At 46.6% G+C, this 19,330-nt stretch overlaps 1 non-coding gene across 1 annotated transcript; it reads left to right on the forward strand.

The window, feature by feature from the left end:
* Positions 1-19,085: 19,085 nt before the first annotated feature.
* On the forward strand, positions 19,086-19,240 carry LOC131270910 (5.8S ribosomal RNA). The gene has a single exon (XR_009179905.1). It is a non-coding gene; the product is annotated as a 5.8S ribosomal RNA (ribosomal RNA).
* Positions 19,241-19,330: the final 90 nt, after the last annotated feature.

Consider the following 19,330-nt stretch of genomic DNA (forward strand, 5'->3'; position numbering starts at 1 on the left):
ACCAAAAACTATGGAAATGGGACTTGAGTCAAAAATAACCGCAAGTTGGAGAAGAGATAGCAAGCTTGCGTAGAACAATTATATTTGGTGCATGGCATGACCAACAAAAAAGTATATGGGGCCAAGGTGCTGGCTGGCCTCCAAAGTGGAGATATGGGCGATCCAAAGTTTGTACCCAAGTACGAACAAGTATGGAAAAAACAGGGTAAGGTACCAAGTACCATTAATAACTTCGGCTGTAGATGGCCGAGCGAGGCAAACGGCTCACCGTTGGAAAGGTCTCGGGGAGACCTATCTACCCTGAAAGTTTCATGAGGCTGAGTTGAAAGACCACGGAGATATTAGGTGATGATGGTCCAATTCGGGGACCAAGTCGCAGGAAATGGCACTTGACCAAAATCACCCTTGGAAGGTGAATACCGGCTTACCGGTAAGAGATAGCGACTTGGCGTAGAATATTCATAAGTTGGGCGTGTAGAGACGCAACTTTTATTATATGGGGCCAACCCGGTCAGGGTGCTCCAAGTCGGTCGTTTGGTTGGTTTATGGTTTGGGCCGACCACGAGGTGTGCCAAGTTGAGGTACCTTTCATGAATTATAACTTGGTCAGTTTGCCACCGAGCGACAAGCTGCGGTGTTTTTTGGAATGGTCTTGAGTGGGACTATCAAGGAAAAATACCAATCGAAAATCAGCTTGTCCATGGCCGAAGCTATTAGTGAAACATATAGCAAAATGGGTCCAAAAACGAATGAAATGGGAATTGGACCAAGAATAACGGCAAGTTGGAGAAGAGATAGCAAGTTGGCGTAGAACAATTATATTTGGTGCATGGCATGACCAACAAAAAAGTATATGGGGCCAAGGTGCTAGCTGGCCTCCAAAGTGGAGATATGGGCGATCCAAAGTTTGTACCCAAGTACGAACAAGTATGGAAAAAACAGGGTAAGGTACCAAGTACCATTAATAACTTCGGCTGTAGATGGCCGAGCGAGGCAAACGGCTCACCGTTGGAAAGGTCTTGGGAAGACCTATCTACCCTGAAAGTTTTATGAGGCTGAGTTGAAAGACCACGGAGATATTAGGTGATGATGGTCCAATTCGGGGACCAAGTCGCAGGAAATGGCACTTGACCAAAATCACCCTTGGAAGGTGAATACCGGCTTACCGGTAAGAGATAGCGACTTGGCGTAGAATATTCATAAGTTGGGCGTGTAGAGACGCAACTTTCATTATATGGGGGCAACCCGGTCAGGGTGCTCCAAGTCGGTCGTTTGGTCGGTATATGGTTTGGGCCGACCACATGGTGTACCAAGTTGAGGTATCTTTCATGAATTATAACTCGGTCAGTTTGCCACCGAGCGACAAGTTGCGGTGTGTTTTGGAATGGTCTTGAGTGGGACTATCAAGCAAAAATACAAACAGAATATCAGCTTGTCCATGGCCGAAGCTATTAGTGAAACATATAGCAAAATGGGTCCGAAAACGAATGAAATGGGACTTGGACCAAGAATAACGGCAAGTTGGAGAAGAGATAGCAAGTTGGCGTGGAACAATTATATTTAGTGCATGGTATGACCAACAAAAAAGTATATGGGGCCAAGGTGCTGGCTGGCCTCCAAAGTGGAGATATGGGCGATCCAAAGTTTGTACCCAAGTACGAACAAGTATGGAAAAAACAGGGTAAGGTACCAAGTACCATTAATAACTTCGGCTGTAGATGGCCGAGCGAGGCAAACGGCTCACCGTTGGAAAGGTCTTGGGGAGACCTATCTACCCTGAAAGTTTTATGAGGCTGAGTTGAAAGACCACGGAGATATTAGGTGATGATGGTCCAATTCGGGGACCAAGTCGCAGGAAATGGCACTTGACCAAAATCACCCTTGGAAGGTGAATACCGGCTTACCGGTAAGAGATAGCGACTTGGCGTAGAATATTCATAAGTTGGGCGTGTAGAGACGCAACTTTCATTATATGGGGGCAACCCGGTCAGGGTGCTCCAAGTCGGTCGTTTGGTCGGTATATGGTTTGGGCCGACCACATGGTGTACCAAGTTGAGGTATCTTTCATGAATTATAACTCGGTCAGTTTGCCACCGAGCGACAAGTTGCGGTGTGTTTTGGAATGGTCTTGAGTGGGACTATCAAGCAAAAATACAAACAGAATATCAGCTTGTCCATGGCCGAAGCTATTAGTGAAACATATAGCAAAATGGGTCCGAAAACGAATGAAATGGGACTTGGACCAAGAATAACGGCAAGTTGGAGAAGAGATAGCAAGTTGGCGTGGAACAATTATATTTGGTGCATGGTATGACCAACAAAAAAGTATATGGGGCCAAGGTGCTGGCTGGCCTCCAAAGTGGAGATATGGGCGATCCAAAGTTTGTACCCAAGTATGGCAAAAACTGGTAGAGGTACCTTTCATGAATTACTGCTCAGGCTGTATGGCACTTAGCGGGACGCTTGGCTCTGGTATGGAATAGTCTTGAGTGGGACTATCAAGGAAAAATACGAACAAAAAATCACCATGTCCACGGACGAAGGTATTAGCGAAACTTAGAGCGAAATTGCGACCAAGTCGCTGGAAATGGCCCTTGGACCAAGTATACCGTCAAGGCGGTACGAGATAGCGAGTTGACGTGGAATATTTATAAGTTTGCCTCCACGAGACGAAAGTTTAGTTATATGGGGCCAACCCGCTCAGGGTTGTCCAAGTCGGTCATATGGCTGATCGAAATTTTCGACCAAGTACTGAGAAAACAGGGTAAGGTACCGTGTACCTCGAATAACTTTGGCTGTAGATGTCCGAGCGAGGCAAACGGCATAGCGTTGGAAAGGTCTTGAGGTGTTCTAGGCACCCTGAAAGTTTGAAAAGGCTATCTGGAAAACTCGTGGAGATATTAGAGAAACATTGGGCCCAAAAGATACCAAGTCGCAGGAAATGGGCCCTCCAAGAACACCCTAAAATCCCAATTACGGCTAAGTTGCAGGCCAGCTAGCGAAGTGAAATGTTCTAGGCATAACTAGAACACGTTAATGCGCAACTTTTTGAATCAGAACTTTTTTCGATATCTGGCCCCCAAAGGGGGGATATGGGCGATCAAAGGATTTTTCCAAGTTTCGGTACTTTTTACGGTATCGCTCATAGCTCCGGCTGTACGCAAGCAAATGACAATCTAAGACATGATTTGGAAAGGTATTGAGTAGTACTAACTTACGTTAGAACACAGCGAAGCGCTATCGGTTCATGGCAAGGCCGATATAAGCAGTCAAAGATGAAAAATGTTGACAAAATGAACAAAAATTACCTTGGTACGCGAATAGCGGCCAGGGATGAAGAGGTACGAAGGTGGTGTAGAACAATTATAATTAGGGCTTGGTACGCTCTAAAAGTTTGCCGAAGACCGCAAAGCGCTCAGACCCATAGAAAGTGGCCATTTGGGCCGAACAGTGCGTGCAAAGAGGTGAAAATGCAAAAATTGCACTTTGGGGGGCGATTTGCGGGGGGAAGGAGGGGTCGGAGGGCAAAGTGTCTCATGACCAAAAAGTCTTATCTCGTCGAGATCTACAACATTGCCGAAGACCGCAAAGCGCTAGCTCGCAATCGAAAAATCGAGAATTTGAAAATTTTCTAAGTCTTTGGCTCCCTAAGGAAAAGTTTCAAAAATCACGTTTGTCCCCAATTTTGAAGGGGAAGGAGTCGGTTCCGGGGCATGGTGTCTTCGGCAAAAAGTCTTATCTTTTTGCGTACTTTCGACTAGTTCAATAAAAAATTTTGACCCAAAAATTGTTGGGCGGACCCCTAGGTCGAAAAACCCGAAAAAAGTCGAAAAAAGTCGAAAATGTCGAAAAATGAGAAAACCTCATATTCGGACTCTACACGAGCCCCAGATATTGAAAAGTGAAATCCGCGGTCGATTTGGAACAAAAAATTTACCTAGGCAAAGTTGTATGGAGGTAGGGACCCCTGAGAAAAAAGTTTGGTCCCGAGGCTCCTTGGACCACCAAGTCCCTAGGTCGGACCAAAATCGGAAAAAATCCGACCAAAGTCGAAAGTGTCGAAAATTTTAAAAAACCCCTTTTGGGGCCCTATGGCCTCCCTAGATAATGAAAAGTGAGGTCCGCGGCCGATCCGGAAGAAAAACTTGACCTAGGCAAACTTGTATGACGGTGGGGACCCAAAAAAATTTCGATGAGTGTAGTTTAGACAGGCCGGAAAATGTATCGGTGGTCCGTATCAAGGGACGTCTTTTAGTTCCATGGGGTGGTGGTCGTCGAACAAAGTCGCCTAGGTCGACCACCAGAAAGACCAGTCGTGTTGTAATGGATGTTTTGGCCACTTTGCTAGGGAAACCTAGTAGGTCGAAGCAAATTTGGGGTTCGAGATGAGTTGGTGAAAGTTGGTCCAACCTAGGTGTGCTTGGTGGAGGTTGACCATGAAAGTAGAGCATGATGGGAATGACCATAACTTTGGTTCTAGATGTCGGATCGGTACACTTGAGGCAGTTTTGGAAAGGTGAAGGCCTGCTCTAGCTATGTATCCTACCAAGCTGAGCGCCTACTAGTGACCCGGAGGAGGTATTAAGGGTCAAAGGCAAAAAGGGGTACCCTAAAGTGCGTGTGACCAAGAAAATGGGAAAAACGGTATCGCCTATAGCTCAGGCTGTATGGCTCGGATCGGAAAGCTTGGATATGCGTTGGAAAGGTCTTGACGAGCGCTAGCTATGTGTCCTACCAAGCGAAGCGCTAGGTGTTGAGCAAGTCGGTCATATTAGAGGGCAAAGGTGAAAAATGGTGGTTTAGAGGCGAAAATTCACCTTATGATCGAAAATAGCGGGCGAACGATAAGAGCTACGAACACGGCGTAGAACAATCATAAGTACGTTACCACAAGACCTAACTTTGGCCAATATAGAGCGAGAAGATCGGAGGTACCCATCAGGGTGATATGGCTGGTTCAAAGTTGGACCAAAACGAGACTTGAGAAATGGGTTGAAACACGGTATCGCGAATAACTCAGGCTGTATGGAACGGATCGACAAGCTAAGATCAGTGTTGGAAAGGTCGAACCGAGCGCTAACTATAATCCCAAACAACCGAAGCGCTAAGTGTTGAGCAAAACTGAGTTATTAAGCGACAAAGTGGAAAAATAATACCAAAATGGCCAAAAATCACACAAGACCAAGAATACCGAGCAGGCGGTAAGAGATAGCGGGTTGACGTAGAATACTTATAAGTTTGCCTCTACGAGACCTAAAAGTCGGCCATAGACAGCGAGAAGATCGGACCACTCTGGAAGGGTGATACGAGTGGTCAAAAATTGGCAAAAATGAAACATGGCTAAAATGGATTTGACTTGTGCACCATGTAGCTCCGGCTGTATGGCATGGATTGTTAAGCTAGGATATGTTTTGGAAAGGTAACACCCAGCGCTAGATACGACTAGAAGAAAGCAAAGCGCTAACTAGCATGATTTGGAAGTTATTAAGCGTCAAAGTCGAAAAATGTTACCAAAATTGAAACTCGAGTACATTGGGCCAAAAAGTACAAGTTGTGAAATTTGGACTTACGAGTAAAATACCGAGCAGGCGGTAAGAGATAGAGACTTGGTGTAGAACAATTATAAGTTGGGCATGTTATAACCTATATTTGGCCCGAACATAGTCTCGAGATCGGTGGTACCCAAAAGGGTGGTACAGGTGTTAGATGGTTTTCCCAGAGCATAAGCTCCACATGATATGGAAAACGGGAAACATCATAACTTCGGCTGTATGGCATGGAATGGAACGAACAAGGTATCGATGGAAAGAGAAAAGGTAGCGCTAACTATAATTCCTTCCAAGCAAAGCGCTAGCATGTGACCGTTCGGGTGTTATTGTGAGTGAAAGTCTGAAATTGTTACCACGAGAGGCGAAAATCCAACTAAGTCCATGAATACCGGGCTGGCGGTAAGAGATACGGCTTGGCCGTAGAACATTTATAAGTTGGCCAAGACAAGACCTAAGTTTCGTCCATAGACGACAAGAAGATCGAAGATACCTGAAGGTGAGATATGGGCGTCCCAAAGTGGGCCTTTGAAAAAGTGACAAACTTCCCTTATAACAGCATACACCAAATATCTCTGGCTCTATGGCACCGAATAAGAAGTTGAGCTCAGCGATAGAAAGGTGATAGTCAGCGCTAAATATCATACGAACAGAGTGAAGCGCTAAAGGGAAAGGATCTTGGTGATATAAGGTGACAAAGTTGAGAAAAGTTGCCTCAAAATCATGAAAAATGTGAAAAAATGGCTAAGTCCCGGGTGCCTTAAGGGCAGGTTAATCGAATGTACCGAGCTGGCGGTACGAGATAGAGACTTGGTGTAGAACAATTATATGTTTGGCATGGCAAGACCTACATTCGGTCAATACAAAGTGAGAAGATCAAAGATACCCGCAAGGGTGATATTGGTGTCCAAAGGTAAAAAGCACTAAGTCTTGGGAAACTTATATGAAGAAAAAGGACCCTGATGGGTCATATGGGATGGATCGAAAAATCGGCTAAGTCCCAAAATGGGGATGTCAGAACTACACTCAAATGTTACCACACCAAGCAAGGCAAACTTATATGAAGCAAAGGACCCTGATGGGTCGTATGGTATTTTACGAAAAATCGGCTAAGTCCCAAAATGGGGATGTCAGAACTACACTCATATGTTACCACACCAAGCAAGGCAAACTTATATGAAGGCAAGGACCCTGATGGGTCATATGGTATTTTACGAAAAATCGGCTAAGTCCCAAAATGGGGATGTCAGAACTACACTTAAAAGTTACCACATCAAGCAAGGCAAACTTATATGAAGGCAAGGTCCCTGATGGGTCATATGGTATTTTACGAAAAATCGGCTAAGTCCCAAAATGATGATGTCAGAACTACACTCAAATGTTACCACACCAAGCAAGGCAAACTTATATGAAGGAAAGGACCCATATGGGTCATATGGTATTTTACGAAAAATCGGCTAAGTCCCAAAATGATGATGTCAGAACTACACTCAAATGTTACCACACCAAGCAAGGCAAACTTATATGAAGGAAAGGACCCATATGGGTCATATGGCATTTTACGAAAAATCGGCTAAGTCCCAAAATGAGGATGTCAGAACTACACTAAAAAGTTACCACACCAAGCAAGGCAAAGTACCTAGGTGAACCCTAGGAAGAAACACGGGCCAAGTCAGATGGCCTAAGTCAAGAGAACAAGTGACCTAGGCAAAGTTGTATGGCGCTGAGGACCCTGAAAAATCTGGTTAGTGTAGTTTAGACAGGGTAGGTTTTTGGGTCGGCCGAACCCCCTTATTTTGGGTTTTGGCCTCATCAAGAAGCTACACCTAGGCAAACTGCCTAGGGTGAAAGTGCGAAGACCAATCGAATAGTAAGACAAGTTTTGACCGATCGCCCTAGGCAAGCTTGTATGAAGAAAGGGACCCTAAGGGTCATATGGAAATACATGAAAAATCGGCTAAGTCCCAAAATTGGGATGTCAGAACTACACTAAAAAGTTACCACATCAAGCAAGGCAAACTACCTAGGTGAACCCTAGCAAGAAACACGGACCAAGTCAGATGGCCTAAGTCAAGAGTGCAAGTGACCTAGGCACAGTTGTATGACGGTGAGGACCCTGAAAAATCTGGTTAGTGTAGTTTAGACAGGGGAGGTTTTTGGGTCGGCTGAACCTCCTTATTTTGGGTTTTGACCTCCTCAAGAAGCTACACCTAGGCAAACTGCCTAGGGTGAAAGTGCGAAGACCAATCGAATAGTAAGACAAGTTTTGACCGATCGCCCTAGGCAAGCTTGTATGAAGAAAGGGACCCTAAGGGTCATATGGAAATACATGAAAAATCGGCTAAGTCCCAAAATTGGGATGTCAGAACTACACTAAAAAGTTACCACATCAAGCAAGGCAAACTACCTAGGTGAACCCTAGCAAGAAACACGGACCAAGTCAGATGGCCTAAGTCAAGAGTGCAAGTGACCTAGGCAAAGTTGTATGACGGTGAGGACCCTGAAAAATCTGGTTAGTGTAGTTTAGACAGGGGAGGTTTTTGGGTCGGCTGAACCTCCTTATTTTGGGTTTTGACCTCCTCAAGAAGCTACACCTAGGCAAACTGCCTAGGGTGAAAGTGCGAAGACCAATCGAATAGTAAGACAAGTTTTGACCGATCGCCCTAGGCAAGCTTGTATGAAGAAAGGGACCCTATGGGTCATATGGAAATACATGAAAAATCGGCTAAGTCCCAAAATTGGGATGTCTGAACTACACTAAAAAGTTACCACATCAAGCAAGGCAAAGTACCTAGGTGAACCCTAAGAAGAAACACGGACCAAGTCAGATGGCCTAAGTCAAGAGTACAAGTGACCTAGGCAAAGTTGTATGGCGCTGAGGACCCTGAAAAATCGGGTTAGTGTAGTTCAGACAGGGGAGGTTTTTGGGTCGGCTGAACCTCCTTATTTTGGGTTTTGACCTCCTCAAGAAGCTACACCTAGGCAAACTGCCTAGGGTGAAAGTGCGAAGACCAATCGAATAGTAAGACAAGTTTTGACCGATCGCCCTAGGCAAGCTTGTATGAAGAAAGGGACCCTATGGGTCATATGGAAATACATGAAAAATCGGCTAAGTCCCAAAATTGGGATGTCTGAACTACACTAAAAAGTTACCACATCAAGCAAGGCAAAGTACCTAGGTGAACCCTAAGAAGAAACACGGACCAAGTCAGATGGCCTAAGTCAAGAGTACAAGTGACCTAGGCAAAGTTGTATGGCGCTGAGGACCCTGAAAAATCGGGTTAGTGTAGTTCAGACAGGGGAGGTTTTTGGGTCGGCTGAACCTCCTTATTTTGGGTTTTGACCTCCTCAAGAAGCTACACCTAGGCAAACTGCCTAGGGTGAAAGTGCGAAGACCAATCGAATAGTAAGACAAGTTTTGACCGATCGCCCTAGGCAAGCTTGTATGAAGAAAGGGACCCTATGGGTCATATGGAAATACATGAAAAATCGGCTAAGTCCCAAAATTGGGATGTCTGAACTACACTAAAAAGTTACCACATCAAGCAAGGCAAAGTACCTAGGTGAACCCTAGGAAGAAACACGGACCAAGTCAGATGGCCTAGGTCAAGAGTATAAGTGACCTAGGCAAAGTTGTATGGCGCTGAGGACCCTGAAAAATCGGGTTAGTGTAGTTCTGACAGGGGAGGTTTCTGGGTCGGCTGAACCTCCTTATTTTGGGTTTTGGCCTCCTCAAGAAGACAGACCTAGGCAAAGTGCCTAGGGTGAAAGTGCGAAGACCAATCGAATAGTAAGACAAGTTTTGACCGATCGCCCTAGGCAAGCTTGTATGAAGAAAGGGACCCCATGGGTCATATGGAAATAAATGAAAAATCGGCTAAGTCCCAAAATTGGGATGTCTGAACTACACTAAAAAGTTACCACATCAAGCAAGGCAAAGTACCTAGGTGAACCCTAGGAAGAAACACGGACCAAGTCAGATGGCCTAAGTCAAGGGTACAAGTGACCTAGGCAAAGTTGTATGGCGCTGAGGACCCTGAAAAATCGGGTTAGTGTAGTTCAGACAGGGGAGGTTTCTGGGTCGGCCGGACCTCCTTATTTCGGGTTTTGGCCTCCTCAAGAAGCTACACCTAGGCAAACTGCCTAGGGTGAAAGTGCGAAGACCAATCGAATAGTAAGACAAGTTTTGACCGATCGCCCTAGGCAAGCTTGTATGAAGAAAGGGACCCTAAGGGTCATATGGAAATACATGAAAAATCGGCTAAGTCCCAAAATTGGGATGTCTGAACTACACTAAAAAGTTACCACATGAAGCAAGGCAAAGTACCTAGGTGAACCCTAGGAAGAAACACGGACCAAGTCAGATGGCCTAAGTCAAGAGTACAAGTGACCTAGGCAAAGTTGTATGGCGCTGAGGACCCTGAAAAATCGGGTTAGTGTAGTTAAGACAGGGGAGGTTTCAGGGTCGGCTGGACCTCCTTATTTCGGGTTTTGGCCTCCTCAAGAAGACAGACCTAGGCGAACTGCCTAGGGTGAAAGTGCGAAGACCAATCGAATAGTAAGACAAGTTTTGACCGATCGCCCTAGGCAAGCTTGTATGAAGAAAGGGACCCTACGGGTCATATGGAAATACATGAAAAATCGGCTAAGTCCCAAAATTGGGATGTCAGAACTACACTATAAAGTTACCACATTAGCAAGGCAGACTTGTATGAAGAACGGGACCCTGGTGAAAGTAGCAAATATCCCAAACCGAACATGAATATTATACACACAAGAGTACAAACATAAAGGAACACGGACCAAGCGTACCGAGAGAATTGGTACTACAGAGCCCTCGTGGTTCTACACAAAGACTTTATGTTAGGGGTTCAAGCCCCATGGTACTCAAACGGTGACAGTAGCAAATATCCCAAATCGAACATGAATATTATACACACAAGAGTACGAACATAAAGGAACACGGACCAAGCGTACCGAGAGAATCGGTACTATAGAGCCCTCGTGGTTCTACACAAAGACTTTATGTTCGGGGTTCACACCCCAAATCGAACGTGGAATTTACTTTCTGATGGTCATGCGGTCGTCCAAAGGGGTCTAGTATCCTGGGATGACAAGCATCACGGGCACAGCTCGTATCAAAACAGTCGAAGAGGCCCGCGAAAGCTTGCTTTCCATGGCTATGCGATGCACAAATTGAGTTTACTCACCGTAGTATAAAACGAACGAACCGAACCTATCCGAGTAGGGATAATGGGCGCAGTAACATACTTCTGTGACCCAGCGAGAGTTGAACGAGGTGACATGAACTGTCAGTGGCTTATATCAGATGGGATACATACATGAGATTGCTTTCAAATCTACACTCGAAAACCTAACCAAGTAAAAGCGAACGTGGGAAGGATTCGAAACCGGTCACGAAATCTTAAGCTGGAAAGAGTCATCACTATGGATACATATTATGCGAAACCAATCAAGTGCTCATTACTGATCCCAAACCGAAGAGCACTAGTGAACACCTTAATCTCACCCTAGTTCACATCCAAGTGATCGACCACGTGTGTGAAGCAAAGACCAATCGAATTCCTGAATGAACCGAACACTATGAACAAATGGCCAAAAACGTTATAACTATCCAAACATACTACTATCTAGCGAAAGTCATCACGATGGAACCATACCATGATCTTTAACCTATAGCGCTCACCATATTCCTACCCAGAGTGCAAGTGAACAGATTGCCCACCCGTACCCAGTTCACAACCACGTGATCGACTAACATACCGAGGTTACCACAAGTCAAAGTTATACGTTTACAAGCGCAAGACCAATCGAAAACCCCGAAAGCAATCTCGACCCAAAATGTATTATCCGTGAGTGTAGTCGAGTCTCGTACTCGTCATCTGTAATCGTCGGATAGAATATCCAGTACACGGTTGTCTTTCCAAATGAAATCTACATACAGAACTCGCTCTTGGCAAATGGGTGGCAATGGCGCAATCAGGAGCGAGTTCCCGTCCGGGTGCCAAGTGATTGGCAAATGTCTGGGGGAAAGCAACCATATATTGATTTGTCTGTTAGTGTACTGGGTGTTTGAGGTATGTAGTATCCACGCTTGGTTGGGTGTGTCAGAGGACCGTGAATGCGTTCGCAACCCCAATTGGGGTACATCGGGAATGATTTTGTGGAACCGATGTGCCCGGCACACACTAAGTTTTGTTGCAAGTTAATAGTGTGCCATGTCCGGGGGGGTTGTGATTAAACTCTGGTGAATTGCGTACTGTGGTGATTGGGGTATGAAAGCCCCGCAGTTGCAATGATCGGACGCGCCTAGCGTGTCCTTTAGTTGATGGTAGGGAAATGAAGGCCCTTGTCAGCTCACCTAAGTATTCATGGAAGTTTGGCATAAGGTCGCTGTGGTAGGGGTATGAAGGCCCCGTCAGCGCATGCACAATCGGGCGCACGAGCGCTTAGCGGAGTCGAATGCCGCTCAAGTGCCTGTCCGGTGCATCGGGTGTGTGTGATACGAGGGCAATGAGGTTCGCACGGGGGCTCGCCTCCCGTGTGCTACCGGACTTGACAACATATAGAACGTGGTGTTTGCTCCTCCGGGTGCAATGGGACAATGAACATTCGAACGCAAAGTCGGAATTCTGGTTGATCCTACCAGTAATATACGCTCGTCTCAAAGGTTAAGCCATGCATGTCTAAGTACAAACAGATTTAATGTGAAACCGCATAAGGCTCAGTATAACAGCTATAATTTACGAGATCATCAACCTAGTTACTTGGATAACTGTGGAAAATCTAGAGCTAATACATGCAACATGCCAGGACCCTCGCGGGAACTGGTGCACTTATTAGTCAAACCAATCGCGGGTTCTCCGTGTCATTGAGTTGAAGTCTGGATAATGATGCTGATCGTATGGTCTCGCACCGACGACAGATCTCGCAAATATCTGCCCTATCAACTATGGATGGTAGTATAGAGGACTACCATGGTTGCAACGGGTAACGGGGAATCAGGGTTCGATTCCGGAGAGGGAGCCTGAGAAATGGCTACCACATCCAAGGAAGGCAGCAGGCGCGTAAATTACCCAATCCCGGGACGGGGAGGTAGTGACGAGAAATAACAATATGAAACTCTTTAATGATGTTTCATAATTGGAATGAGTAGAGCATAAATCCTTCTACGAGGATCAAGTGGAGGGCAAGTCTGGTGCCAGCAGCCGCGGTAATTCCAGCTCCACTAGCGTATATTAAAATTGTTGCGGTTAAAACGTTCGAAGTTGATACTTGTCCAACACAGTCCGGCTCCGCCGACCCGGTCAACCCGTGGTCGGTGGGCCAAGTCGGAATCTGGTTGCGACTCAATGGTGTGGTAGGGCACCAAGTCTGTGTCATGGTGTGCCCTTCAACGGGTGCAAGTGTAACATAGAGCTCGACCGCTCACGTTTACCTTGAACAAATTAGAGTGCTTAAAGCAGGGTGCCCAAACGCCCTAGAATAATCTTGCATGGAATAATGGAATACGACCTTGGTCTAATCTTTCATTGGTTTGTACTCAGACCGGAGGTAATGATTAACAGAAGTAGTTGGGGACACTAGTATTACGGCGCGAGAGGTGAAATTCGTAGACCGTCGTAAGACTAACTAAAGCGAAGGCATTTGTCAAGGATGCTTTCTTTAATCAAGAACGAAAGTTAGAGGATCGAAGGCGATTAGATACCGCCCTAGTTCTAACCGTAAACGATGCCAACTAGCAATTGGGAGACGCTACAACCAGGTGCTCTCAGTAGCTTCCGGGAAACCAAAGTCAGGTTCCGGGGGAAGTATGGTTGCAAAGTTGAAACTTAAAGGAATTGACGGAAGGGCACCACAATGAAATGGAGCTTGCGGTTCAATTTGACTCAACACGGGAAAACTTACCAGGTCCGAACTTATGGAGGTGAGACAGATTAATAGCTCTTTCTCAAATTTAAGGGTAGTGGTGCATGGCCGTTCTTAGTTCGTGGATTGATTTGTCTGGTTAATTCCGATAACGAACGTGACTCACATATGCTAACTAGAACGCAGTCAGCGTTAATGCGTCGATGCCGATTGGAACGGGTTAGGACCTTTCGGTGGAGTATGACCTGACACCTTCGCTGTTCGTGTGCGCAAGTGCACTTACGGTACGCTGCTTAGCAGGACAATTTGTGTTTAGCAAAATGAGATCGAGCGATAACAGGTCCGTGATGCCCTTAGATGTTCTGGGCTACACGCGTGCTACAATGTGGGTAGCAGCGTGTCTCCTATTCCGAGAGGAACGGGAAATCACTCAAATACTCACTTAGTAGGGATTATGGATTGCAATGGTCCATATGAACTCGGAACTTCTAGTAAGTGCTGGTCATCAGCCAGCGTTGAATACGTCCCTGCCCTTTGTACACACCGCCCGTCGCTACTACCGATGGATTATTTAGTGAGGTCTTTGGAGATGATCGTTCGCTGGATCCTCGTGAACCGCGTCTGCTTTATCGAAGTTGACCGAACTTGATGATTTAGAGGAAGTAAAAGTCGTAACAAGGTTTCCGTAGGTGAACCTGCGGAAGGATCATTAGTGGCCAAGTGATCCTTCCAGAAGTCCGAACCTGCGGGTTGAGACTTCGGCACAAGTTGCCATATGATAATTGACGAAACACTATAGAAGTCCGAACCTGCGGGTTGAGACTTAGGCACAAGTTGCCATATGAACATTGACGAAACACTATGAAGTCCGAACCTGCGGGTTGAGACTTAGGCACAAGTTGCCTTATACATGACTTCGAACAAATACACAAGTCCGAACCTGCGGGTTGAGACTTAGGCACAAGTTGCCTTATACATGACTTCGAACAAATACACAAGTCCGAACCTGCGGGTTGAGACTTAGGCACAAGTTGCCATATGAAAGTTGACGAAACACTAACAAGTCCGAACCTGCGGGTTGAGACTTAGGCACACGTTGCCTTATACATGACTTCGAACAAATACACAAGTCCGAACCTGCGGGTTGAGACTTAGGCACAAGTTGCCTTATACATACATTGGCCAAATAAACAGAAGTCCGAACCTGCGGGTTGAGACTTAGGCACAAGTTGCCATATTATATTCGATCAAACACTAAGTAGTCCGAACCTGCGGGTTGAGACTCAAGACCGTAACAAGATGTCACTATACAAGTCCGAACCTAAGGGTTGAGACTTAATGCGATCTAGATACCAAGTTGACATCCAATACCTGTTGAGCAAAACCAAAGATTCCCTGTTCTCGAATGATTACACTATATAACAGGGAATCTTGAAGAAATCAAGCAAGCGTGAAACAAAGTCATCACTTGGGCATGCTCGATAGCCAACCACATGACCTTAACCTAAGAGAGCATGCAAACCACATGATACCTATAAACGATTAACCCGCCCTAGTTCAATCGTTCACCAAGTGATGACTTCAGTATGGCTAAGAGAAAAACTTTTAAATGGGAAAAACTCTAAGTCCGAACCTCCGGGTTGAGACTTCCGCGTCGGAGGTGGGCGCACCTCCTATCCGAAAGATGATGAATCAGGGGTGTTCGGTCAGCAATGGTCGGATACCCCGTCGTAGTCCAACTATGACAATCAAGGTCAAGACCTCCGGGTTGAGACTTTCCGCGAGTACAAGCATAAAGGAACACGGACCAAGCCGTACCGAGAGAATCGGTACTAGAGCCCTCGTGGTTCTACATTGAGAGAGCCCTCGTGGTTCTCATTAGGGGCTTTATGCAAGTCGTACTCAATACTGTGGTGTGAAGTATAAAGTAGTCCTCGCCTGGTCCACGCTGCTTCGGCGGTCCTGGGTAAGATAGTTAATTCTAGCTTGCCCTATAGTGGAATGAGGACACTTAATGCTTCGTCTTTTAGCGGCGGCTAGACTCCTCCTCACGGGGAACGAGTTGACGCACACAGCGGCGGCTTACGCACTATGGCAATCATGGATGCCTGAAGATTCCGTGAAGTTCTCCCCTGGTCCACGCTGCCTCGGCAGTCCTGGGTAAAATGGAATATTTCCAGCTTGCCCTATAGTGGAAGAGGACTATCCAACAATACAAAGTCAAGACCTCCGGGTTGAGACTTTCCGCGTCGGTGGTGTCGCGCACCGCCTATCCGAAAGATGGTGTAACAGGGGTGTTCGATCAGCAATGGTCGGATGCCCCGTCATAGTCCAACTATGACAACCAAAGTCAAGACCTCCGGGTTGAGACTTTCCGCGTCCGGAGGTACGCGTACCGCCTACCCGAAAGATGGTGTGCTTCTGGGGTATTCGATGAGTCGGATACCCCGTCGTAGTCCAACTATGACAATACAAAGTCAAGACCTCCGGGTTGAGACTTCCGCGTCGGAGGTGCGCGCACCGCCTACCCGAAAGATGGTGAATCAGGGGTGTTCGATCAGCAATGGTCGGATGCCCCGTCGTAGTCCAACTATGACAATCAAAGTCAAGACCTCCGGGTTGAGACTTCCGCGTCCGGAGGTACGCGTACCGCCTACCCGAAAGATGGTGAATCAGGGGTGTTCGATCAGCAATGGTCGGATGCCCCGTCGTAGTCCAACTATGACAATACAAAGTCAAGACCTCCGGGTTGAGACTTTTCGCGAGTACAAGCATAAAGGAACACGGACCAAGCCGTACCGAGAGAATCGGTACTAGAGCCCTCGTGGTTCTACATTGAGAGAGCCCTCGTGGTTCTCATTAGGGGCTTTATGCAAGTCGTACTCAATACTGTGGTGTGAAGTATAAAGTATAGAGTCCTCCACTGGTCCACGCTGCTCCGGCGGTCCTGGGTAAGATAGTTCATTCTAGCTTGCCCTATGTGGAAGAGGACTCAATACCCTACCTGTTGAGCTTGAAACAAAGTCATCACTTGGGCATGCTCATATTGCCATACACAATTACATTATATTCGAATGAGCATGCAAGCGACCCTATATAGACCGAACCAAAACGATAGATACCGCCGTAGTTCACCCCCACCAAGTGATGACTTCAGTATGGCTAGTGTGTGAAGTATAAAGTATAGTCCTCCCCTGGTCCACACTGCTTCGGCGGTCCTGGGTAAGATAGTTAGTTCTAGCTTGCCCTATGTGGAAGAGGACACCATACTTAATACTGTGGTGTTATGAACAAAGTATAGTCCTCCACTGGTCCACGCTGCTCCGGCGGTCCTGGGTAAGATAGTTCATTCTAGCTTGCCCTATGTGGAAGAGGACTCAATACCCTACCTGTTGAGCTTGAAACAAAGTCATCACTTGGGCATGCTCTATAGCCAACCACATGACATTAACCTAAGAGAGCATGCAGCGTATTATCCCAATGCAAAGTAAACGATAGACTCGCCCTAGTTCAGTGCTTCAACCAAGTGATGACTTCAATATGGCTAGTGTGTGAAGTATAAAGTATAGTCCTCCCCTGGTCCACACTGCTTCGGCGGTCCTGGGTAAGATAGTTAATTCTAGCTTGCCCTATGTGGAAGAGGACACCATACTTAATACTGTGGTGTTATGAACAAAGTATAGTCCTCCACTGGTCCACGCTGCTCCGGCGGTCCTGGGTAAGATAGTTCATTCTAGCTTGCCCTATGTGGAAGAGGGCATACAAGACAAAGTATAGTTCTCCCCTGGTCCACGCTGCTCCGGCGGTCCTGGGTAAGATAGTTAATTCTAGCTTGCCCTATGTGGAAGAGAGCATACATGAACCAAGAACGAAGGTTATGATCGAGGAATGATTCGACAACTAACCGATGGTATGAAATGTGAAGAATTCAAGCAAGCACACAATCAAGTCATCACTTGGGCATGCTCGATAGCCAACCCTATGACATTAACCTAGTAGAGCATGCGAAACCCAATATATATACAAGTAATGTAAACGATGCCTCCCTAGTTCAGCGCTTCAACCAAGTGATGACTTCAGAATGGCTAAATCAAATCGGTTCAAAACATACCATCGGTACCCTATTGAAACACACAAGTCGATATCAAACCTCTTAATTGTGTAGTCCTCCACTGGTCCACGCCGCTGCGGCGGTCCTGGGTAAGATAGTTCATTCTAGCTTGCCCTATGTGGAAGAGGGCACATTACTCAATACTGTGGTGTTATGAACAAAGTATAGTCCTCCTCTGGTCCACGCTGCTTCGGCGGTCCTGGGTAAGATAGTTAATTCTAGCTTGCCCTATGTGGAAGAGGGCATACAAGACAAAGTATAGTTCTCCCCTGGTCCACGCTGCTTCGGCGGTCCTGGGTAAGATAGTTAATTCTAGCTTGCCCTATGTGGAAGAGAGCATACATGAACCAAGAACGAAGGTTATGATCGAGGAATGATTCGACAACTAACCGATGGTATGAAATGTGAAGAATTCAAGCAAGCACACAATCAAGTCATCACTTGGGCATGCTCGATAGCCAACCTCATGACATTAACCTAGTAGAGCATGCGAAAACCAATATATATGTAAACGATGCCTCCCTAGTTCAGCGCTTCAACCAAGTGATGACTTCAGAATGGCTAAATCAAATCGGTTCAAAACATACCATCGGTACCCTATTGAAACACACAAGTCGATATCAAACCTCATGATTGTGTAGTCCTCCACTGGTCCACGCCGCTTCGGCCGTCCTGGGTAAAATGGAACATTCCAGCTTGCCCTATGTGGAAGAGGGCACATTACTCAATACTGTGGTGTGAAGTATAAAGTTCAGTTCTCCCCTGGTCCACGCTGCTTCGGCGGTCCTGGGTAAGATAGTTCATTCTAGCTTGCCCTATGTGGAAGAGGACACTTAATACTTCGTCTCTAAGCGGCGGCTTGACTCCTCCCTACGGGGAACGGGTTTACGCGCACAGCGGCGGCTTACGCACTATGGCAGTCATGGATGCCTTACGTTTCTATGAAAAGTGTGTTCCTCCCCTGGTCCACGCTGCTTCGGCAGTCCTGGGTAAGATAGTTAGTTCTAGCTTGCCCTATGTGGAAGAGGACACGTAGACTTACTGTGGTGTGAAGTATAAAGTTCAGTTCTCCCCTGGTCCACGCCGCTTCGGCCGTCCTGGGTAAAATGGATTCATCCAGCTTGCCCTATGTGGAATGAGGACACTTTATGCTTCGTCTCTAAGCGGCGGCTTGCTCCTCCCTACGGGGAACGGGTATACGCGCACAGCGGCGGCTTACGTTATGGCAGTCATGGATGCCTTACGTTTCCATGAAAAGTGTGTTCCTCCCCTGGTCCACGCTGCTTCGGCAGTCCTGGGTAAGATAGTTAGTTCTAGCTTGCCCTATGTGGAAGAGGACACGTAGACTTACTGTGGTGTGAAGTATAAGGTTCAGTTCTCCCCTGGTCCACGCCGCTTCGGCCGTCCTGGGTAAAATGGATTAATCCAGCTTGCCCTATGTGGAATGAGGACACTTTATGCTTCGTCTCTAAGCGGCGGCTTGCTCCTCCCTACGGGGAACGGGTATACGCGCACAGCGGCGGCTTACGCAAGTTAGTCACCCTCGGCAGTGGATCACTCGGCTCATGGATCGATGAAGACCGCAGCTAACTGCGCGTCATAATGTGAACTGCAGGACACATGAACATTGATAAGTTGAACGCATATTGCACGTCGTGGGAACCTACCATGATGTACAGATGACTGAGCGCTTATATTTGAGAAATGTATCGCATACATTTAACTACGCCGTGACACCCGTCACGAGACGTGCACCATGATGTTAACTAGGGTCGCGACGACC

Source organism: Anopheles coustani (assembly GCF_943734705.1).
Source record: "Anopheles coustani chromosome X unlocalized genomic scaffold, idAnoCousDA_361_x.2 X_unloc_70, whole genome shotgun sequence".
In the NCBI taxonomy this organism is placed as follows: domain Eukaryota; kingdom Metazoa; phylum Arthropoda; class Insecta; order Diptera; family Culicidae; genus Anopheles; species Anopheles coustani.